We start from the raw sequence: 25613 nt of genomic DNA, 5'->3' as shown, positions 1-25613 counted from the left end.
AAGATGTACTGCTGAGGCTGCATAAAGCTCTGATCAGGTAGCATTTGGAATATTGTGAGCAGTTTTGGGCCCCATATCTAAGGAAGGATGAGCTGGCCATGGAGGGGGGTCCACAGAAGGTTAACAAGAATAAACCTATGAAGGAAGGGCTTGTTATTTGAGTAACAGTTAAGAACTCTGGGACTATATGCAATGGAGTTTAGAAGGATGTGGAGCACTCTCACTGAAATTTGCAGAATACAGAGAGGCCTGGATAGGGTGGATGTGGAGAAAATGTTCTTGTTCATCGGAGAGACTCGGACCCAAGAGCACAGCTTAAGAGGGAAGAGAACAACCCTTCAGAGGAATTCCTTCAGCCAGATGTGGCTAATCTGTGGAATTCACTGCCACAGAAGCAAAGTCATTGAGACAAAAGATAGTTAGGTTCTTGACTCTTAAGGGGTTCAAAGGCTGTAGAGGGAAGGCAAGACAATGAGGCTGAGAAACATATCAGTCATGATCGAATGGCTTGATGGGCCAAAAGGCTTATTTCTGCATATATATTTTATGATCTTAAGGTGATACCACTGTTTACTTCTGCTGGCCCATTTATTTTTACTGTAGCTTTTCTAGTTTATTGGATATCTTCTAGTCTCCAACTATTTTTCGAAAATGTTAGTTTCTATTGCTGTTGCATAATTACTTACCTTGGAAAGTGCTACAACTTTCGTTTAAACTGAGCTGCTACAGGTTATTCTTTCTCAAAAGCAATTGTGATAGTATCATGTGGTGTGTATTAGTCTTGTCAATTAGCTGGGAGCTTGAATTGACAGATGGAAAATCTAAAATTCCCACATGTACCTTTCAAATTAATGAAACATTGTAATTGCCAGTAAGTAATTAATAATCACAATGAACTTTGATCCTGAGAAACTAGAGTCAACATTTATATATAACATCTGTGGGGGTTTTTTAGGTCAAAAGTCACATGGTTGATTTTAGCATGAGATTGACCTTTAGATGAGTTTATATAGTAAATGTATTAGCTTCCTGTAATTCTATATGCACAAAAACCATAAATGGGTGTACTTGGTTTCCAATTAAGAGCAAGTAGTGAATTAGGAAGTAAATCTTAGATCACTTTGAATGTGGCTGCCATGGAGTTTTTAGTTACATTTCAAACTCCAGCCACAGAATGAAGAACTGTGACAGCAATTTTAAAAAAGTCACTCAAAGAATGAGACATTCCACTGTAACAAAGTTTTAAATACTCTTATGTAGGGGAAGAGAGATGTGATTGCTGTAGGTAGCATCTAAAACTTTCAAAGGACAAGATAGATGTGTTTTGGGATCTACAGTGTCTTAAGTTATTAAAACTCAGAGGCTGCCAAAACATCTCACCTTGTCAGAAGGACAAGATTACTGAAATAGCAGCATTTAATTCATGTGGATAATTCTAAATGCAAGGACGGAAAATCTTTAAGAAATTCAAGAGAAATCCAATTCCATTTGTGTTAAATTTGCAGCATCAGAGCAAAAAGATGGGCTAACATTTGTAAAGGTGAAAGATTATATTTACTGTTAATTCTCCCTTTTAACACTGCAACAACTGACTTAAAATGACATGTAGATACCAGCTTTAACTGGCTATCAACATTAAGTTACAGTATTAGAAATTATTTTCAGCAGGCTAGAGATACTCAATATAACCTTTACAACCACAAAAGCCCCGTCTGCCAACCACAATGTTTACAAGTACCAATCTGTTTGCTTTTTTAGCTGCAACTTATTATACAATAAGGAAACCTATGACTAAGCATAGCCAACAACACATCCTGCTTTCATTGCAGAAATGCAACAGAACTGTGCAAAATAGGAAACACACCCCAAACAACCTAGTTACACTATGCACATTATTTTAAGTTGGAAAACAGTTTCAACAGACTTTGAACAAATCAGAATGATTCCAATGTAAGTATCACTGCTTAAAGAACCCAAGGTTAAAATCAGATCTTTGGATTTTTGCCTGCTAAAATTGCAGCATGTAAATAATTTTACATTTCTAAAGGTAAACTAGATGAAGATCCATAAATGTAGTACAAAATTAGGAATTTTGAACAGTATGATTGCATCTGTTTCTTTTAAACTGTTAGAAAGTATACATAACTGTACACCAGCAAGGCATAGCCAAAAGTTCCAATTTGAGCCAGCCTTCTGTGATTCCACTAGAGGGCACCCCACAACAGAAAATCCATTCATCAAAGCACCATACACATTTAGTAAACTTAACATCAAATACAGCAAAGTTAGGAATTACGACAGTAAAAGCTTACATTATTTTCTTGAGAGAAAAAGTCATTCCAGTTTGAATCTTGTTTTTGAAGACCACTTAGTTACATAACAACAGTGAATAAATTTACTTAAGGAGATCCAGAAAATCAGAAATAACTGAGTATTTCAATGGAAATCAATAAATTTATTCACAAATTGTTTTATGGATGCAAACTAGAAATATTCTGTTCCTCAGCATGAGTCACTATTAATAAACATGTTTAGGAAAGAAACTACTAGTAAACTTGTAAGAATAGAAATCGCCAATGTTCAACCCTGTATGTCCGAATCAAAAGCTTTGAAGTTTCCGAGCTCATGCTGTCCTTTTTGGAAGACTGCAAGATGCTCATGGTTTCAGTACAACAAAGATCATGTCAACCTGAGAACTTCCTGTGCCAGCAGCAAGGTTACAAGTCTGCTCCAGTTTGCATCTTGAGTATCTCAATAACATTAGCAACGCCATTCTTGCTTATGTCAAATCATCACAGCAGCTGCACCGTAGCTTTCTGCACAAGTCAAAAGTCAGAATACCAGAGGTAAAGTTTCATACATAATTTCTTTTACTTGCGGAACTCTTCCTACATGCTGCCTCAGTTCAGCTGTAGGGCAAACTATCACTTGAACCAAAGCTACAGCAGCATATTCAGCACACCTCCCTGTGTCCCCAACATGAAAATCCATCCTTCCAAACCTGCAAATTCTACTGCTTAGCAAGACACAGGTGCATGGTAGTTCTGCAAGTTCTCCTTGAAATCAAATAGTAGTTTGACTTGGAAATATACCACTATTTATTCACTGTTGGAGGATCAAAATCCTGAAACTCCCTTAGTAGTATGGTGAATATGTCCAAATCACAGATTGCAGCAATTTATAAAGGCTACTCAACACCAGCTTATCAAGGGCAATTAGGAATAAACAAATAGTAGTTTTGCTAGTGATACCAAGGATCCCATGAGAAAAAAGTTTGGCATTTTTGGACGAATGAACAGAAATGTGCACATTTGGAGATTTAATTTTGGTCAGATTCCTCTTCTTAGCATCTGAAAATCAAGCATATAAGTTAGTGATATCACTTAGAATATACAAATGATCAAGGAAACAGTATATAAACAAATTAGTAGCCAGTTGATGGCATAGGACTTACAGCTGTGGCCATGAGTGATGGTCGTTGATTCCCTAGAGTAGGTTTGTCTTTTAAGTTAGAGTCTTCAAATAAATCAAATCTACTGAGATTATCTCTCCTATTTGTGAAATTGGCTAGCCTGAATAACCAGAAATGCAACATGGTGGCAGAGGTGGGTATCTGAAGACAGAAGTCACAGACAAGATTTAGTGCAGTGCAGGCGCTGAGTCCTTCTTCAGACAGTATTTTGTACAAACAGTGAAAACTCAATTTGTGGGATTGTTGCTGACTGGGCAACAACTTTATTTTAAATCTAGCAGAAAAGCTGCACAGTCATTGAGAGATCTTTAAATGTAATTCCAACATAAAATTACATGAAACAGGAAATCAGTGCCAGTAGGATGAGTATATCAAAAACATGAACTACAAAAAGGCAGGAAGAAAATAAAAGAAAAAAAAAGCTGTATTACTGATTCTCTCCAAAGAGAAGTTACAAATCTGCAAATAATTTGGGAGCATCTGCAGAAGCCAGGGAACATCAGATAACGACTAGCAAATTCCCCAGCCTGAATTTTAGGCTTTTAAAAAGATTTCTTAAATTTATCTATGCAGAACTAGAAACAAGCTGTGGAACATGCTGGAAGTATATGGGTGAACTTCAGAATACACCAGATGGAGCCGATAGCTTACAGACACAGCTACAAGAATCAACTGATCAGTTTGATAAAGTCAAAGAAAAGCAGCAAATATTCACAGTTGACATGGGAATGAAAACAAACATCTTATCAGGCAAATTCCTTCAGGAAACATATCTGGACTGCTGGAGTTAATAATACAACAAACAACCAAACTAATTAGTTATAAATAATCACTCATTCAATGAAAGAACAGCCATTCTGTATGGAAACTACAAGTGTCCTATTGGTAGGTGTAAGAATACCAGCAGTAGAAGAAGGGTTACAAGTGTGTATGGAACTCAACATAGTGACCATACACAAGATTTAACAATGCATGAATTTTAGCAGAGTCAGTACACTAACTGCAACTGATCCACCCAGTTTCAGCATTATAGGAACCTGCAAAGCTGATGCTGTATCACAATTCAGGGATTTGCAACTTTCATGAATTGAGCGTCTTTGGTGCACTATGCACATTTTTAGGAGAAGCTTGAGAGAGTTAAATGATCTGGAGTATAACAACATCCTGTTGTGTGCATGAACACACTAGTTGGTATAGCTGTGTCCTGTGCATTCTGAAAAATGTCACAATCCAGATATGCTTCAAGAAGTGCCCACAGAAGATTATATTTATAGGACTGAATCTCAAATTCACAGAAGCCAGATTTTTCTTCAAGTTGCATGGAAAACAGATAACTGGCCTGCTCATTTGGCAGAGCCATCTCAAGGAATTAATACTTTTCAAGAAACCTCTTTGGAAGGTACTAGTTCCAGGGTTTACCATTTAGCTTATCATTAGTTAGGATCCTTTTCAGCAGTATATGGACAGAAGCATGAAATGTTCCTGGGTGTGAATAGATCATGGTGATAGGCAATATCATCAAAGAAATGTTTGACCAAAATTTCATTGGCAACAGTTTGTTGTGAAGGACTTGTCTTCAACAGCAAGAAATGGGAGGTGAATTTGGATGAGGTTAAATTTCTCAGCTCTATTTCTGGGATCCATCCTGACCTAGGCAAGCTCAAAGATACACAACATATACCTACTCCCCAGGGTAAAAGCAAAGGACTTGCAGAGATGTCTTGGATTCTTCAACTGTTTAACACCATGCATTCCCCCATTTGCCAGTAGAGCATTGTCACTTACAGCTGTTCAGGGAACATGTATGGAAGGATATGTACAGCTGGAGGACCACCAATAAATGTTTAACTAATTTAAATATGCATTGTCAGGAGTGACATATTCTACAATGCTACAACCCAAGGAGATGGTCTTAGAAATTAATGCATCTCCGAAAGAAAATAAGGAGCATGCATAAAGATGGAAAACCCATTGCATTTAAATCCAAAAGTCTATCACAAGTGCAATCCAATTATTCTAATATCCAGCATGACACATTCATTTTGACTTTGAGATCACAAGACTCTTCATGTAGCTCTTTGGTAAGCTCTTAGTAAAGGAAGCTGACAACAAGCCATTGGAAATAATTTAGCAATAGCCTCTGGCAAATGTGGTGTAGAGACAGAAATTTTTTTCTTACCAAACCTCCCAAAGAAAGCTAATATGACAAGAGGCATCCTTCAAAAGCTTTTCATTATTTAATCAAGAACAAGGTACAATTTTCAGACAGTGATCATGAAGTGTGCAATGTTTCAGTTGACTGAGTATTCATTTTGATATTCTGAAGACAACCCTGAAATGTATGTTTTCTATTTCAGATGTGCAGTTTGGAGCAAACATCACGGCAAGCAGATTATCTGCATTACCAGCCAATGTGACAGAATAGTTACAGAGATTTAAGTTAATGTTAAGTGATTTTCAATTCAGTGTGATGAACTGATTGACAGAACGATATTGCCCAACTCATACTGTTAATCTGAATGGTGTTTGCAGATTCCACCACTCAAATAGGAATTCTTCATATTGTTACCTCTGAAATCCACAAACAGAGAAGCTGATGTACACAATGAGGTCAAGAATTATTTCTGCAAAAACAACTGTGCCACTGCAGAAGTTAGTGGCAATTACAACCAAAGGCATGCCAGCTATAATTGGGCATCATGCCGATTTCATTGCATAGTGTAAAGCAGACCCTGATATTCCTTCTTCCTTGAACTATAATTTATCAACAGGCAATTTGTGACAAAGTAATGGGGGGTTTGATCACGTAATGTCCCCTGTTGTTAGAATTATTAATTCAATTTGTGAAAAGGACAAGCAACACAAAGTTCCAAGTCATTTCTTACCGGATGGTCATCTGAATTTGGCATTGTTTTGTTGCACACTGAAATCCATTGGCTTAGCAGACAAAAACTGTCAGTTTCTTTCACTTTTATCAGAAACCAAAGCCTTCATGGAGTCAAGAAACCAGGATACCACCCAGATATCAAACAGTGCATGACTGCTTGATTTGGCATTTTTAACAGATACCGATAAATTGAATGCCTTGAGCTGCAAATTGCAAGGGAAACAGAAGTTTATTATCAGTATGATTAGTGTATTGAAAGCTTTCAAGTTGAAACTTAATGTTCTGGTACAGACCAGTCCGGAAAACAAAAATGCAACATTTCCCTTCAGTGCTCCAAATACTGGCAGAAATTGAAAGTTGCTGTTGAGATCTTGGACATGGATCCTCGTCAGGAAACCAATGTATTTGTCAAAAGGAGTTCAGGTTTAATAATTTTGTGCAGCTGGAGCCCTGCATAATGTTAACTTCAAATCCTTTTATGAAGGTATATGTCAGTGGCATTCTGGAACAAATTATTCAGCTGTTTAACTTTGACAGTGTCACTTTGAAAATGGAGATTGTCAGGCAACAAAATGACATTAATTTAAAATCAAGGTAATCTACTGCATTTCTGGAGTCTCATGGACACTGAAAAGCTCAATACCATTTGCAAAGCAGCAATGAAAGCGGCTTTCCTATTTGGCTCTACTTCCATCTTTATAAATTCACCTATACTGATGCATTCCATCAAATGCAAATTTTGAGTCTGCCTGATCCAATGAGCATGTGAAAGACTCCAACATAGTTGCCTTCTCAGGATATACACCGGATTAATGCACAGCCTGCAGTATCAAGTTCCATACTGAGAAAAGATTAAAAAGATCAATTTTCTTTCATTTTAAATATTGTAGTTTAATAATAATGAAATATGTACAGTTATATTTGTAAAATATGGATTGATGTGTTAGTAACTCATTATATAGATTCATAGAGATATACAGCACAATATTTTTCATTAATCAAAAATAGCCTTGCTTAAGAAAAACTTTGCAACCTCTATGGCCTAGACAATGAAGTAAAACCATAAAGAGGAACTGCATTGAGCTGTTCGACACCCTGTGCCTGCTCTGCCGTTCAATGTGATCACAGCTGGTCTAATATTCCACATGGCAACTTTCCTGCCTTTTCCCCATAACCCTCATTTTCCCTACCATCAATCAAGAATCCATCAATCTTGGCCTTAATATACACAAAAACTGTGCCCCCACAACTCTGTGTGGCAGAGTTCCAAAGACTTTGATTCCTTTGAGAGAAGAACGTCCTCCTCAGCTGCGTTGTAAATTGGTGTCCCTTTACTCTGAGGCTATGCTCTCTAGTCCAAGGCTTTCCTATGGGAGGAAACATTCTTTCAGCATTTACCCTGTCATGCCCCCTTAAGAATGTGATGTGTTTCTTCTTATTATTTTTTTGAAAAAAAAACTTTTTTGAATATCACAAGAAATACAAAACAAAACAGTACAAAGAAACCCACTAATTACATAAAAATAATAACTAATATCTAATAAATCATGTCAGTAATAATACCGCTCAGTGAAACAAAGAAATAGCCCTTGACCATCGAGAGCACAAATTTATATATTTTCATGTGTTTGTAATTCTTCCTCGCTGTATACCAGATTCATTAAACAGAATCGTCACGGCTATATAAAGGCCTTAATTAGTATGGTAGATAAATCTGTACCCAAGCAGTCCAAAAAGGGTTGCCATCTCTTTTAGAAATTCTCAGTTTTATGGTGCACCATTTTTGTAAGAAAGTCCAAAGCGATGTGTTCCATGACTAGTTTATGCCAGCCTGACAATCCCAGGGTGTTTTCAGAAACCCGCCCTAAGTGAATGTTCTTTCTTGCACAAAACGTGAGGATACTGAAAAGCCTTTTTCTGTGCGCATCTGATGGAAATAGATTAGCTAGGCCAAGAGGAGATACTGGATCCATCTCCACCTCGGTCTCCAAGACCCTCTCTATTTCACCTACCACAGTGTTCCAGTATGCCTGTAGCTTGTGCTAGGACCAGAGACAATGAATAAGTGTACCTACACTCATTTTGTATTTAGGACACATTGGAGATACTCCCACTTTAAATTTTGAGAACAGTCTAGAGCCAAGTGGACTCTATGAAGAAACTTCAATTGTAAGGCATGGGTCCTATTGCAAATCGAGATATCCACATACTTCAGATGAGATCTAAACATCCAACGCCCTCACCCATACCATACAGAGCCGCTTGGACTTGATTGAGGGGCCCTTTCCCAATAGATGATAGACATTGCTGACAGAAAGTGTATTCTTAGCACTGAGCACTCTCTTCTCCATGTCAGACTAGATTGGATTCCCAACAGTATGAAAACAGGCCATTTGGCCCAACAAGTCCACACTGACCCTCCGAAGAGTAACCCACTCAGACCCATTAGCCTACATTTACCCTTGACTAATGCACTTAGCATTATGGGCAATTTAGCATGACCCATTCACCTGCCCTGCACATCTTTGGACTATGGAAGGAAACAGGAGCATCTGGAGGAAACCCATGCAGACAAGGGGAGAATGTGCAAAATCTACACACAGACATTCGTGGGAATCAACCCAGGTCCCTGGCACTATGAGGCAGTAGTGTTAACCACTGAGCCACCATGCCATCCCAATCAGAAGTGTGGTCTCTTTTTGTATGAAATTTCTAATTTGAAAAAAATGGAAAAGGTCCCAAATGGGCAACTCTTATTTCCAAGCCAACTGGTCAAAAGACATCAGTATATCCCCCTCGAATATGTCACCCAGGCAAGACACGTTCCTAGCTGCCCATAGCTTAAACCCAGAGTCCATCATCCCCAGCTGAAAATCTGGCATACTAACTATGGGTGTAAAAAATGTTTTGGCAATATTGCCCCACTCTGATGCATTGCCCTCCACACCTTAACAGTATTAGTAACTATTGGGCTATGGCAATATTCCTTAACTGTCCTCATTTTGTCCAAGAACAGCACACTAGTAAGGGGGCATCTTGCTTGAGAAGCTTCAATGTCTAACCGTAGTGAGTGAGGGTCCCCCCAAAGCCCAGTCATTCACGTAAGATAGCAACGAGCTTAATTGATAGTTTTTAATATCTGGGAGGTCCACTTCTCCCAGTCTGTGGAGTAGTTGCAATTTAGTTAGTTTATCAAGGGGTTGCTTGCGATGCAGATGAAAGAACTGAACCAGCCGTTCAGTCTCCTAAAATGTAAAGATCAAAGGAAGCATTCGCATAGGATACAGCCGGCAGGAGAGAATATTCATTTTAATGAGGGCTATCTGACTTAACCAAGAGATCGGAAGGCCTCCCATCTTAGACGGTCTTGTTAGATTCTGTCGAATAAATGGGCAAAATTAATTTTTAAAATAGTTGATCAAAGATGGGAGTAATAAATATACCTATGTAGAGAAAACTTTCTTGTGACCATTTAAAGCAGAAATCCAGATTCGTCCTCAGGACCAGGCATTTTCGGGAGATCACCCATGGACATGGTCTCCGATTTTGCAAAACTGATCTTGTAACCTGAGAAGACGCCGAACGAATTAATGCATTATATCAGATGAGGCGCCAGAACTATTGGGTTTGAGAAAAAGACAAGAACGTCATCTGCATACAGTGCAATGTTATGTGATTTTGTCCACACTTCTGGAGCAGATGTATTGGGATCCCGACAATTGCCTCCGCCAGTGGCTCAATCACCAAGGTGAAAAGTAACGGTGATAGGGACAGCCGTGTTGACTGCTCGCTAGGAATATTGAAATTGCTTGACCACACACCACTGGTGAGAACCATGGCAAGAGGGTCACTATAAAAGGACCTTTACCCATCTGATAAAAACCTCGCCCAAGCCAAACCGCTATAAAGTATAGAAAAGGTATAACTTCCTGATCCGGTCAAATGCCTTCTCCACATCTAGACAGATCACTAATCCCTGTACCGATTGTTGTTGACATACTTGGGTCATATTTTGTAACCTCCTGACATTATTAGACAATTTGCAACCTTTTAGAAAACCCACCTGATCCTCCTTAATGATGGAGGGCAGCACAGTTTCTAGTCTTAGTGCAAGAGTCTTAGAGAGGATTTTGAAATCGACATTCAGGAGTGAGATAGGTCCTCCAGAGCCCTCCCTTTTTAAGGGATGAGAGATGTATGCCTCCCTTAAAGATGGTAGGAGGAGGCCATGACTGTATGAATCATTAAAAATACTAAACATCGGTCCTGACAGTATACTTATAGATTCCTTATAAAGTTCACTGGGAAGTTAGTCAGGACCAGACACCTTTCTGTTCTAAAGCTGCCTCACAGCCTCCTGCACCTTTGTACTGACAGAGACTTTTGCTCAGGGGTCACACCCGGGAGGTCCAAATCCTTTTAAAAAAAAAGGACTCCATCCTAGCCTGTGCATCTTCACAATTTTCAGACTGGTATAGTTCGGAGTAAAATTTCTGAAATGCCACATTAGTCCTTTTAGAATCACGAGTTAAGTTTCCAGTATCATCCCTGATCGAGGCAATGGCTTGGGGAGCATTCCTTTTCCTGGCAAGATATGCTAAGTACTTGCCCGGTTTATCTCCATGCTCAAACAACCTTTGTCTTGCAAATGGAAGCTCCTTTTTAGCTGTCTGTGTGAGCATGGAGTTCAATGTGGACCGGATGATGTGATCCTCTGTAATTTAGCCAGTGAGGCTTCCCTCAGCCATTTCTCGAGCAAGCATTGCTGCTCACCCTTCTGCCGTTTCTTACTGGCAGAATAGGAAGTAACTAACTCCCTAACATAGGCTTTAACAGTTTTCCAGAGGATGGACGGATTACTGGCTGAGCCTGAATTAACGTTTAAATAAGCAGTGAATTCAGTAGAATTCAGTAAACTTGTTATTCTTAAGGATGAAGGGATCCAGTTGCCACTGCCTCGAACCTCCCATACTATCCTTACACTTGTCAGTAATAGTGATATTGCCAATTGGACTTGACACCACCGAGCCCAATTGCGCTGCAGGAGTCTAAAAGAGATGAATCCTAGTATAGCATTTGTGCGGATTGGAGAAAAACGTGAAATTCCTACTAGTAGGGTGAAGGCGCCTCCAAACGCCTACCAGTCCGAGTTCAACACACAAATCCCTTAATTGCTCAGATTGTGAAGATGATATCGGGTGGCCTTTGGACAATTTGTCTACCGCAGGATCTATTAAGACTGTTAAAATCCCCCCACTATGATAATATGTTGAGATGCAAGGTTAACCACTTTAGAAACTGCATCTACCAGGAACTTGAGGGGGTGGGCCGGGGGACAGTAAACATTCAAGATCCCATATTCTTCCCCATTCTTCAAAGCTTTAAGGATTACAAATCTCCCATATGTGTCCTTAATACACTCTAAGAACTTAAATGGGAGATATTTCTAAACAAGTATGGCCACTCCCCTACTTCTAGTATTGAAATATGAGAAATAAACCCAGTCGTACCCATTTTGTTGCAGTTTCAAATGATCTGCATCATTTAGGTGTGTCTCTTGCAATAGGGTCATCCTCTCCCTTTTCAGGCTGGCAAGTACCTTCTTCGTCTTGGCCAGCGAGTGACTCCCTTTAATGTTCTAGGTGCACCACTTGAACACATCCTTAGCCATAACGTTCTATAGCACCATTTAGACCCCAGAGAGGAAGAACTCAAATTATGAATTGCTCTGCTTCAGTACAAAAAGGTCCACAAAACATAACTACATAAACTAAAACAGCTACAACCAACAAACCTACAAGACTTGCAAAAACCGTGTTTCAAAAACTGAAGAGCAAAAAGGCACTGTTTAAAGAAATTTATCCCCCCCCCCCATTCAAATGAGGCACCTACACATCCCAACCCTACTAACCATCCCAACTATCCTCTTAACTCCTCCTAGCTAGGGTCACACCATAATACAGACAACCCAGGATAAAGTAGCAAAAGAAAAAAGCAAAAGGCAAGATCAGTAACACATACCAGTAAGTTAAAAGTAAATATGTCACTTATCCCCAGCATAACTTCACTTAGAAATTAAAGGTAAATACTCTATCCATCCAGAGCATAATTTAACACAACTTATTACCAACAAAAGGCGACTCCACCAAGTCCTCCCTAAGGAGTTCAAACCCGAGCAACTTTGTTATCTGTACCTATTCAATCTTCCAGTTTAACTTAGTGTGCCCACAAAGTTCCTCACTTTCTCTGGCAAGTCAAGTAAATGTACAGATCCATTATAGTTAATTTGAAGCACCACTGGATATCTTAGACAGTATTGAATCCCAGCTGATGAAAAGTCTTGGAAAATCATGACCCTGGATGACTTGCACACCAACGTTCTCGGGTCCTTCCCTTGGGCTCTGGAAACTTCCATGACTTTGTTTGTCCTTATAATGATGGGACCGTACCAGAACATGGCGACGGCGCTGGTCCATACCTGGCCTCCGTGCCATCACACGGTGGGCTTTCTCAATTTTTATCTTTCCCTATTCAGCCTCCAAGCTGAGGAATTCTCAAAGAATTCCACTGACTGTTCACCTTCTGTCTCCTCCAGCAGACTAACACGACAAACATTCTTCCTTCTGTCTCTGTCTCAAGATCATCCACCAGATCCATGAACCCACAGACCTGTCCTTCTAGGGCTTCAATCTGACTCTTGGAAAAAATCAGCCTCAACTTGCACCCCTGTGACTCGGTGTTCAAGCTCATCAGTCCTTTTCCCCAGGTCTCCCAGCTGCTGTTTGTGCTTTTGCAGCATAACAGACACTGGGGCTAGCGTCTCCTCGATTCTTTCTTCGATCTGTTTTCTCAGGACCTTGAGAGATTTGGTGAGCTCCTTAATCAAGGCCTGGTGAGTAAACAAGCCCACTGCCTCGGTGAATTGAGCTGTAATCTAGGCCCCAAGTGAACTTCCTCCTTCCTTCAGCATTCTCCCACAACAAAAACAAAGATAAGTGAAATTTTCAAGTTTTGTAGGTCTTTTACCATTTTTTCGTTCATAGTGACTTGGATGGGATAGTTCTAGCTCTGTCCTGCTGATATTACAGCATGGAGCCCAGCAACGTGATCCTCCTATGTCGATGCTACCTTGGATTCCCCTATCCGATATGTTTCAGTGAGATTATTTATCGAAGAGAAGGTGTACTCAACATTGATCTGATGGGTAAAAACAATGACTGCAGATGCTGAAAATCAAATACTGGATTAGTGGTGCTGGAAGAGCACAGCAGTTCAGGCAGCATCCAACGAGCAGCGAAATCAACGTTTCGGGCAAAAGCCCTTCATTAGGAATAAAGGCAGTGAGCCTGAAGCATGGAGAGATAAGCTAGAGGAGGGTGGGGGTGGGGAGAGAGTAGCATAGAGTACAATGGGTGAGTGGGGGAGGAGATGAAGGTGATAGGTCAAGGAGGAGAGGGTGGAGTGGATAGGTGGAAAAGAAGATAGGCTGGTCGGACAAGTCAAGGAGACAGTAACTGAGCTGCAAGTTTGAAACTAGGATGAGGTGGGGGAAGGGGAAATGAGGAAGCTGTTGAAGTCCACATTGATGCCCTGGGGTTGAAGTGTTCCGAGGCGGAAGATGAGGCGTTCTTCCTCCAGGCATCGGGTGGTGAGGGAGTGGCGGTGAAGGAGGCCCAGGACCTCCATGTCCTCGGCAGAGTGGGAGGGGGAGTTGAAATGTTGAGCCACGGGGCGGTTTGGTTGATTGGTGTGGGTGTCTCGGAGATGTTCCCTAAAGCGCTCTGCTAGGAGGCGCCCAGTCTCCCCAATGTAGAGGAGACCGCATCGGGAGCAACGGATACAATAAATGATATTGGTGGATGTGCATGTGAAATTTTGATGGATGTGGAAGGCTCCTTTAGGGCCTTGGATAGAGGTGAGGGAGGAGGTGTGGGCACAGGTTTTACAGTTCCTGCGGTGGCAGGGGAAAGTGCCAGAATGGGAGGGTTCAAGTCAACATATGTGTCCAACTTCAAGATGAAACAGCAAATGCTCCATGATCAGAAGCTATTATGAAAAATTACTGTATGGTGCACTATATCAGACCGACCTTCTAAGGAGGTTTTGGCCACACATATAAACGAGGTATTTCAAAAGGTACAATTTTAAAAGGAAAGTCGGCATTTGTACCTGAAAAATCTTCACTAGGTAATTATCAGTTACACTCAGAGCATGTGGGCATAGAGTGCACAAGACATCTGATGGATAGGGTCAACAGCCAAGATCATTTCCCAGGGTTGGGGGGGGGGGGGTCCAAAACTGGAGAGTGTAGGTTTAAGGTGAGAAGGGAATGATTTAAAAAGGACCTATCTAAAGGACAACATTTTCATACAGAGAATGGTGCGTTTATAAACTAAGTTGTCAGAGGAAGTGGTGGAGGCTGGTACAATTACAACATTTAAAAAAGGCATTTGGATGTGTATATGAATAAGAATGGTTTAGAGGGATATGGGCCAAATGCTGGTAAATGAGACTAGATCAGTCTAGGATATCTGGTTGGCATGGACGAGTTGGACCAACGGGTCTGTTACTGTGTTGTACATCTCTATGATTCTATGATAAGGGAAACTGTATTTGCTGGGGTATCCACAATAATATCGAAGGTGGTGAAGATGTACAAAACATGGCAGAATTACCAACCACATCAACATAGATCCCACACTGAGCTACACAAGATTCTATCGTATCCATATCCAAAATTGTAACTGATTTAATCACTATCCATGGCAATCATTTTCCCCTAGTCCCCAATTACTTTTCCAAGCTTCCAATCATCAAAAAATTGAAGGAAGCCTGCACACATCTGTGGAAGATGCAAGCATGCCATATTCAATTTGTTCAGTACAGCTAAAAAGATCATATCAAAAAACATACCACAATACACGGACAGACAGGAGGAGGTTCGGAGTGGCCTGGCAGGCTAAGGTTGATCAACCCCCATGACCAGATGAAATATTTCTCAGACTGTTCAGTAAGACTAGGGAGGAAACAGCAAGATGGCTGGCAATAACTCTCAATTCCTCTCTGACCACAGGAGAGGTGCCAGAGAGCTGGAGGATAGCAGTTATTTAAGAAGGAAGCAAAGGAAACTACAGGCCAGTTTAACTTGAGTGCCGGGGAAACTACTAGAAGCAATTCCAATGGACAGAATTAATTTGCACTTGGAAAGGCAGGGATTCATCAATAACTGTCAAAATGGTTTTGTTAAGGGGAGGTTATGTCTGACCAACTTGATTGCATTTTTCGAAGAAAAATGTTCATTTCCACCATCAACTACCATCAATACCCTATTACAAAAACTGAAACTACTCTGAGAAGAGTAATTATTTCATTCATATTACTCAAAAAGGAGCCTAACAACTACCTCACGCACAACTGACAAACAGCGGATGTCTGAGAGGCATAGATGAGAGAAACTAAGTAAATAGGAAACAAATCAAAATGAAAAAGTGTGGTGCTGGAATAGCACAGCTAGTCAGGCAGCATCCCAGGAGCAGGAGAGTTGATGTTTCGTGCATAAGCTCTTCATCAGGAATGTTCCTGATGAACAGCTTATGCTCAGAATGTTGACTCTCCTGCTCCTTGAATGCTGCTTGACTGGCTGTGCTTTTCCAGCACCACACTTTTTGACTTGACTGCCAGCATCTGCAGTCCTCACTTTCTCCTAGGAAACAAACTAAATTAATGCACAAATATTTGAAAGTAGTCAAGCTTAACACTCTACAAAAAAGTAGGAGATCCTTGTTTTTAAGCGGAATAGAATACAAAAACAAAGGTTATATAAGCCCTTTATGAAGCACTAGCCAAGCTTCAGCTGGAGTATTGCACTGAGTTCCAGGCATCACAACCTAGGAAGGATGTCAAAAGTTTGAAGACGATATGCAAAACATTTACCAGGATGGTACCAGAAATGAACAATTTCAGTTACATGGAAAGACAGCACAAGCAGTTATCTGGTATAGAGATGTTTAAGAGAAAATTTGATAAGGTTTTGAAGATCATAAATGGGTTTGATACAGTAAATGAAGAACTATTTCAAATGGCAGGAAGGTTAGCAACCACAGTTTACCACAGATTTTACATGAGGAACTTCAGTTTTTACACAGCAAGTTGCTATATGGAATGTGCTGCTTTAAATGCTGGTGAAAGCAGAGCCAACAACAACATTAAAACAATGCTGGACAAATACCTTGAGAACATTTTCATAAGAAAGATTAAATCAACATGGTCCCAGAGGCTCATAGGGCTGCCCTCTCATTGGTGAGAGATTACTGGTGATGGTTTAATCTGAGGGTCACCATGCCTCAGGTGAGGTTGAGAAGTTGGGATCTTAATGGTAACCTCAGACGATGTGAGCATTGAATCCCATGCTCTTGGGTTGCATGATGCATTGCACGCTAGTTATCCAGCCAACTGAGCTAACTAATCCCCACATTTTTATAATGTTATAGGGAAAAGAACAGGGAGCAGGATTAGATGGATAGCTCTACCAAATAGCCATCAGAGAATCGCTGTGTTCTATGGTGCATCATTTTATGATTCTATTACAGTTCACACGACAAAGCTTATTGGCAGGTGTTGCCAAGCCTTGGTGATTATCCTCCACACCTGTAGATACAGAAAGCATAGGCTTCTGGGAAAGAGAGGAAGAATCTTTGAGAAAAAGCTCCAAACTCCTTAAGTTTTTCATACCAAAATTCAATTATTTGTTTTAACTTATCTATAATGTGTTTTGATTCAAAACCAACAGTCACTGTCACGTTTTCCAAAAAAAAATTAGTGTCATCATAATTTCCACTTAGTTTAAGAGCAATTAACAAAGTATCATTTGAAGGATCAATGCCACATAGCAGGAAATTGGAATCACAGATTCCGATCTAGGACGGTGTTTGCAGTTGCTGATTTCTGCTTATAAATGAAGTTGTAATAGACATTTTTTCCTAATGATGTAGTTCCAGGAGTTAATGATTATTATATTAGGGTGGCTGCATTAAATTTGAATTTATCAGCACCAATACTACAAAATGCTCAGTGGGTATGGAAATATCCATCAAAGAGAGAGAAAATGAGATTAACATTTCAGGTTAACAACTCCTTTGTCAGAACTGATGCAAGTCAACAACTTGAAATGTTAACTTTTTTAATCCACAGATGCTTTAACACCTGCTGAGTACTTCCAACATCTTCTGATTTTATTTTCGAGGTTGTGTTCATATTATTTTGTTCTTGAATTTATCAGAACAATACTTCAAACCTTTAATGCCACTTAGATTTTTTTGAGGCTTGCCTAGTTACAAATCAAACCTAGTAATATAATGTAGCAAAACTACATTTGTGTAACACAACAATTAAACATCAAAGACCAAATTCCTCTGACACAAAGACTTGAAACAGACACACATTTTTCGAAATATCACTTTTATTCAAATAATAAGATAGCAAATAGACAGCAATTTCCTAAAATGAATGCCCATACACATGAACGGTTTTGGAAAAAAAATCAAGAGAATTCAGATTTTCACAGTTGAATAGATGTAATGTTAATAGTGTGTTTAGGTTTCTATTAATTAGCGTTCTTACCTCATCGATATTGTACTTGTTACTTAAAATTGCAATGTGTTATGGTCCTAACTACTGGAAACACTGGACAAATCAGATTCAAAAATGAAATGAACTTGATAGGCCATGAACTTTATTTTTGAAATTTGCTTATCGTGGTGGTCCATCACGGAACATATTCACAACAGGCTGTCACGTACTTTGTACAAAACTTAAACACACAAGAACTATTCAAAATGGTCTTATTACAAACTATTGGAAGTAAAAATTCAATACTTTTACCCTCAACAACAACCTTGCAGATTCTTGAATTTCAGTTATTTTAAATAGGTAAACAGATGTACCAAATAGACAAACAGATTATGAATAGATGTAGCGGCAATAGGGTAGTGGTAATGGGAGATTTTAATTTTCCCAACATTGACTGGGATAAACTTAGCGTCAGAGGTTTGGATGGAATAGAATTTGTAAGAAGTGTCCAGGAGAGTTTTCTGGAGTAGTATGTCAATAATCTGACGAGGGAAGGGGCCATATTGGATGTGGTACTGGGGACAAGTGGTAGAAGTTGTGTTGGGGGATTTCTTTGGGAACAGTGACCACAATTCTGTAAGTTTTATCATACTTGTGGATAAAGAAAAGAGTGGTCCTAAGGGAAGAGTGCTAAACTGGACCAAGGCCAACTATATCAAAATTAGGCAGGAACTGGGAAATGTGGATTGGACACAGCTATTTGAAGGGAAGTCCTCATTTGAGATATGGGAGGCTTTCAAAAATAGGTTAACGGCAGTGCAGGCTAGGCATGTCCCATTGAAGGCAAAGGATAGGAAGGGCAAGATTCATGAACCGTGGATGACAGGAGAAATTGTACAGCTAGCCAAGAGGAAAAGGGAAGCATACATAAGGTCTAGGCAGCTGAGAACAGAACGGAGGAATATCAGAAGAGTAGGACAAGTCTTAAACAAGGAATCTAGCAGGCTAAAAGGGGTTACGAAATAGCTTTAGCAAGCAGAATTAAGGAAAATCCGAAAGCATTTTATTCTTACATAAGAAGCAAGCAGGTAACTAGAGAAAGGATTGGTCCACTAAAAGATAGTGAAGGAAGCTGTGAGCCAAGTCTGAGAGAATGGGTGCGATTCTGAATGATTACTTTGCATCAGTGTTCACTGAGGATAGGAACATGATGAATCTTGAGATTAGAGATAGAAGTTTGATTAGTCTGGATCACGTTGGCATAAGTAAGGAAGATGGGTTCGGTAGGCTAGAGGTTAAGGTGGACAAATCCCCAGGACCGGATGGGATCTATCCCAGATTGCTGAGGGAGGCAAGAGAGGAAATAGCTGGGGCCCTGACAGATATCTTTGTGGCACCCTTAAATACAGGTGAGGTGCCAGAGGACTGGAAGGTTGTTCATGTTGTCCCCATGCACAAAAAGGGTAGTAGGGATATTCCGGGTAACTACAGACCAGTGAGCCTGACATCGGTGGTGGGGAAGTTGCTGGAGAGGGTACTGAGATATAGGATCTATTTATATTTGGAAAGGAATGAGCTTATTGGTGATGGGCTACATGGTTTTGGAGCGGGGAAGATCGTGCTTTACCAACTTGATAGAGTTCTTCGAGGAAGGGACCGAGTTGTCAGACGAAGGAAGGGCTGTTGATGTCATATACGTGGACTTTAGTCAGGCTTTTGATAAGGTTCCTCATTGTAGACTAATGGAGAAAAGTGAAGTCACATGGTGTGCTGGCTGTTCTAACTAGGTGGATAAAGAACTGGTTGAGCAACAGGAGTCAGAGAGTAGTAGTTGAAGGGAGTTTCTCGAAATGGAGAAAGGTGACCAGTGGTGTTCCACAGGGGTCAGTATTGGGGCCACTGTTGTTTGTAATATATACATAAATGATCTAGAAGAGGGCACTGTTGGTATGATCAGGAAGTTTGCAGATGACACAAAGATTGACGGAGTGGCAGAAAGAATAAGGGACTGCCAGAGAATACAGGAGGGTATACATAGACTGGAGAGTTGGGCGGAAAAGTGGCATATGGCTTTCAATCCAGAAAAATGTGAGGTGATGCATTTCGGCAAGTCTAATTCTAGAGCGAATTATACAATGAATGGAAGAGCCTTGGGAAAAGTTGATGGGCAGAGAGATCTGGGAGTGTATGTCCAGTGTACCCTGAAGATTGCTGCACAGGTGGATAGAGCAGTTAAGAAGGCATATAGTATGCATGCCTTCATCGGACGGGGTATTGAGTATAAGAGTTGACAAGTCATGTTAAAATTGTACAAGGCATTGGTTCGGCCGCAATTAGAATACGGTGTACAGTTCTGGTCGCCACATTACCAAAAGAATGTGGACGTTTGGAGAGGGTGCAGAGAAGGTTTACGAGGGGGTTGCCTAGCATGGAAGGTGTTAGCTATGAAGGGAGGTTGAGCAGGTTAGGTTTATTTTCACTAGAAAAAAGGAGATTGAGGGGGTCCTGACTGAGGTTTACAAAATCATGAAGGGTATAGACAGGGTAGATAGAGACAAAGGTGAAGGATTCAATAACGAGAGGTCATGCTTTCAAAATGAGAGGTGGAAAGTTTAAGGGGGATACACGCGGTAAGTACTTCACACAGAGGGTGTTGGGTGGTTGGAACACGTTGCCAGCAGAGGTGGTAGAGGCAGGCACGGTAGATTCATTGAAGATGTGTCTGGACAGATGCATGAGTAGGTGGGGAGCAGAGGGACACAGATGGTTAGGAATTGACCGACAGGTTTAGATAGTGGATTTGGATCGGCTCAGGCTTGGAGGGCCAAAGGGCCTGTTCCTGGGCTGTAAATTTTCTTTGTTCTTTACTTTAAAGTTTCTTGTTCAGTGGGCATGGGTTAATCTGGTTGCTTTTCAGCAAAAGTGCATTCTCAACGATATATAAACATGCATACAAAATAGGAGAACTAGACCATTCAGCCCTTCAAGACAAACCCACAATTGAATAAGACCACAGTTAATCTGTTTGCATTTGTATTCCAAATTCTGATAAGCTTTGATCACAACCTACCTCCACCGTATAAATATCCACATTCTTCTGAGGCAGAGAATTCTAATGTCATACAATGCTTGGGGAATAAAATTCCCATCTCTGTATAAAAGGTTGATCCCTAATTTTAAAAGTGCCCCCTAGGTCTGGACTGATACACAAAGGAAGCATCTTTTGCATGTATACCTTGCCAAAATATTCAGGACCTTGGGCACATCAATCAAATTACCCCAAAGTCTTATCTCTAGCAGATTGAAGCTGACCCTGTCCAGCTTCTACTCATAAGATAACTCATTCAATTTGGCAAACATTCGCTGAACTCCAATAGTTACATCCTCTTTTGTATGAGGACAAAACTGCATACAATGTTTGAGATGTTGTTTCACAAAGGTTCTGTATAACTAAAATGTAATATCCAAAGTTCTATGTACAACTCCTGTCATAATAAAGACTAGCATCCCATTAGCCTACTGTAGTGAAGATGTTAGAATCAAGCATTAAGGAGGTAATAGCAGGCATCTTGAAAAACCTGTAGTAATCGGGAAAAGGAAAACATATTTAACCGGTTTATAGGAATAACACATGAAGTGGGCAAAAGGGAGACAAAATGCAATTGCACTTCCAGAAGGCATTTGACAAGGTGCTGCTCAACAGGCTATTGTACAATGTAGGAGCGCATGTTGCGGCTAAATTCGCAGATGACATAAAGGTGAGTAGGAAATTATGAAGAGGAATTACAAAGAGAACATAAGGAAGTTGCAGACGGATATGGGTAGATTGAATGGTTTGGCAAAGATTTTGGCAGGTGGCAGTATATTATGGGAAATGAGGTGTTGTTCATATTGGCAGGAAGAACAAAAAAGCAAAGTATTAAATAGAGAACAAAAGCAGGATTCTGAGATGCAAGAAATCTAGTGTACGAGCAAACAAAAAGTTAAAGTGCAAGTAACTAAGAAGGCTATTCGAGACAGTGTTCAATTATTACTAAAAACTTCAGAATACACATGCTGTATATTGCAAGAAGAGGTCTTGTGGTACAGTGAGTCACATTTCTACATGAGTCAGAAGTTCCAGGTTCAAGTTCCACTCTAGGACTTGATGACCAAGGAAGATGCACACATAAAATAGCCAGATAGGTTGACTATCAAATCTTTCAACACTCTGAATCATTCCAACACCCACCAATGGCTTAAAAGAAAAACACTTCAAGACACCTATTTTACAAAAATTATGACTTAAATGGTGCATTTCAAAAACAGGACAAAATTTAAATCATGTTGCTTTTGGACATGCACAGAAGAAAAACATTCTTTTAAAATTAGTAGACATTCTAGTTAATGGAAAATGAGCAAGAGCTTCATGATTTTTAAAAAATTACAAAATAAAAGCACTTATAGTCAGGAAACATTTCTAACCTTCATTGAAGGTTCATTTCTGACCATCATTTTTAGAGTTAGTTGAAGAAATGTACATACTAAATTACGGTTGTCAGTGGAAGATACCCATTTATACATTTTCTGCTTTTCTTGATTCACTGCCTCTCAATATTAGTTATGTAATCATACAGGAATGGAAGCAAGTCATCCATCTCCTCAATATAATATTGCCACTCAGATCATATAGCTGAACTCTCTTTCTCAATTCTTTCATCCAACAATCTCAATGTTGAAAACTCAAATTGTTCCATATCCTCTTGGGTAAGAACTCTGTATTTTTAATCACAGTGTGTGGAAAAAAATGCTTTCTAATTTCCCTGCTAAGTGATCAAGAAATTACGCTCCACTTCTAATTCGCTCATTAGAGGAGAATGTTTCACTGTACCCTCCCACTGTAGAACATCGTTGTAGGGGGCTTCTCAGAGTTCTAGGCCAAATCATCCTCAACTGCTTTGTGATATTACTTCCTGGAAATGTTAGCTAACAGCTGCAGAAGATTCAGTCCTGTTTGCTGCTTTGCAGATAATGAAGCAATGTCCACATGCAACAAGACCTGAACAATGTCAGTGACTAAGTAACTTTCACCACACATGACGGCCAGGCAATGATCATCTCCAACAAGAGAATCTAATCATATCACCTCAGTATTCAAGAATATTACCAGAGCTGAATACCCACCATCCACATCATAGGAGTTACTACAGACCAAAAAGTTAATTGGACTAGCCATAAAAATGCCATGGCTGCAAAAGTAGGTCAGAGGTTAGGAATTCTGAAATTGGTAAATCTTATCACTGTTTACATGGCACAGATTTAGAGTGCAGCTCCAATAATACAATAAAATTGGTCTATGTATGTTCACAGTGCTGTGAGGAGACAGTAAAAGAACAGTAGCAGTAAAATAAGATAATATAGCTCCAAGTCCAGATGATGTGTAGCTAGGAGGGGATCTTGGAGGTGGGAATGCTCTGACCTATCTACTGCCCTCCTCTTTCTGGGTGTTAAATGTTGCAGATTAAGACTGCAGGGAGGACAATGTATCACATGAGATGAAATATGCCTACTAAGTCTCAGGATAGCCTGTCCTGAGACTATCCAAAATGTTGGCATGAGCATTCAGAAAAGCACGAAGCACTTTGACAGGACTATAGCTGGATCATGTAGAAGCAATTCCAGAAAATAGATGTGTACACAAGCAACTCAGGTACTCAATCCTTCAAATAGCACCTGCCCCATCGGGTAGAGCCTACAAATGCCACATTGAAATTTTCTGTCATCTCAAAATGGAATGGACTGAAGGGGAGGCAAGTCACCCTTGGTCCCAAAGGACGGCCAAGAAGATTAATTGGTTTGTTGGCTATTATCATGTTTTATAGAGAAAAAAAACTGCAGACACTGGAATCCAAAGTACACAAACACGAGGCTGGAAGAACACAGCAAGCTAGGCAGCATCAGAAGGTGGAAAAGTCAATGCTTTGGGTATAACCTGACTTCTCCTCCACCTGATGCTGCCTGGTTTGCTGTGTTATTCCAGCCTTGTGTTTGTCTACTTTGGATTCTAGCATCTGCAAGCTTTTATTTGTCACTATATAACATGATAATAGCCAACAAACCAATTATTGCTCTTGGTCATCCTTAGGGATCGAGAGTGACTTGTCTCCCCTTCCGTTCATTGCATTTTGAGATGACATGGAATACAGGGAGAACTAGCCATTTGAATACAGAACTGGCTCAAAGATAAAAGACAGAGGTTGGCAGTGGAGGATTGTTTTTCAGACTGGAGGCCTGTGACCAGTGGAGTGCCACAAGGATCGGTGCTGGGTCCTCTACTTTTTGTCATTTACACAAATGATTTGGATGTGAGCATAAGATGTGCAGTTAGTAAGTTTGCAGATGACACCAAAATTGGAGGTGTAGTGGACAGCGAAGGGGGTTACCTCAGATTACAACAGGACCTTGACCAGATGGGCCAATGGGCTGAGAAGTGGCAGATGGTGTTTAATTCAGATAAATGCGAGGTGCTGCATTTTGGCAAAGCAAATCTTAGCAGGACTTATACACTTAATGGTAAGATCCTAGGGAGTGTTGCTGAACAAAGGGACCTTGGAGTTTAGGTTCATAGCTCCTTGAAAGTGGAGTCACAGGTAGATAGGATAGTGAAGAAGGTGTTTGGTATGCTTTCCTTTATTGGTCAGAGTATTGAGTACAGGGGTTGGGAGGTTATGTTGCGGCTGCACAGGACATTGGTTAGGCCACTGTTGGAATATTGCGTGCAATTCTGGTCTCCTTCCTATTGGAAAGATATTGTGAAACTTGAAAGGGTTCAGAAAAGATTTACAAGGATGTTGCCAGGGTTGGAGGATCTGAGCTACAGAGAGAGGCTGAACAGGCTGGGGCTGTTTTCCCTGGAGTGTCGGAGGCTGAGAGGTGATCTTATAGAGATTTACAAAATTATGAGGGGCATGGATAGGATAAATAGACAAAGTCTTTTCCCTGGGGTCAGGGAGTCCAGAACTAGAGGGCATAGGTTTAGGGTGAGAGGGGAAAGATATAAAAGAGACCTAAGGGGCAACTTTTTCACGCAGAGGGTGGTACGTGTGTGGAATGAGCTGCCAGGGGATGTGGTGGAGGCTGGTACAATTGCAACATTTAATAGGCATTTGGATGGGTATTTGAATAGGAAGGGTTTGGAGGGATATGGGCCGGGTGCTGGCAGGTGGGACTAGATTGGGTTGGGATATCTGGTCGGCATGGACAAGTAGGACTGAAGGGTCTGTTTCCATGCTATACATCTCTATGACTCTTTGACTAATGAATTCAACCTACCATTTGTAGACTCGACCAGATAAGGCAGATGCTATTTGAAGGATTGAGTATCTGAGTTGCTTGGGTGCATACCTGTTATTCGGAATTGCTTCCACATGATCCAATTGTAGTCCAATCAAAGTGCCAGTAGCTTCCCGAATGCTCATATCAACATTTTAGGTAGAGTCAGGACAGGGCCTCACAAAACTTAGTAGGCATGTTCGATCTCAAGTAAGACTTTGTCCTCCTGGGGGTCTCTTGCTGCATTGTTTGCATAAGGATAGATGTGGCATCAGCCTTGTGTCAGACATGCAAATAAATGAGACTCATCCAACAAAACTGGATTGAGATGATTAACACACTGATATTAGAAATGTTGGTTTTGGAGAGAATGCT

At 40.4% G+C, this 25613-nt stretch overlaps 1 protein-coding gene across 10 annotated transcripts in view; it reads right to left on the bottom strand.

Annotated features, from left to right (window-relative positions):
- The window catches only part of hdac4 (histone deacetylase 4), a 497199-nt gene that overhangs the window by 264737 nt on the left and 206849 nt on the right, over positions 1-25613 (bottom strand). The gene's annotated exons all lie outside the window — the stretch shown is intronic.

This window comes from Chiloscyllium punctatum, chromosome 10 (assembly GCF_047496795.1).
Source record: "Chiloscyllium punctatum isolate Juve2018m chromosome 10, sChiPun1.3, whole genome shotgun sequence".
Lineage (NCBI taxonomy): Eukaryota > Metazoa > Chordata > Chondrichthyes > Orectolobiformes > Hemiscylliidae > Chiloscyllium > Chiloscyllium punctatum.
Note: the sequence above shows the minus strand (reverse complement) of the source record. Positions and strands in the feature narration are given on the sequence as shown.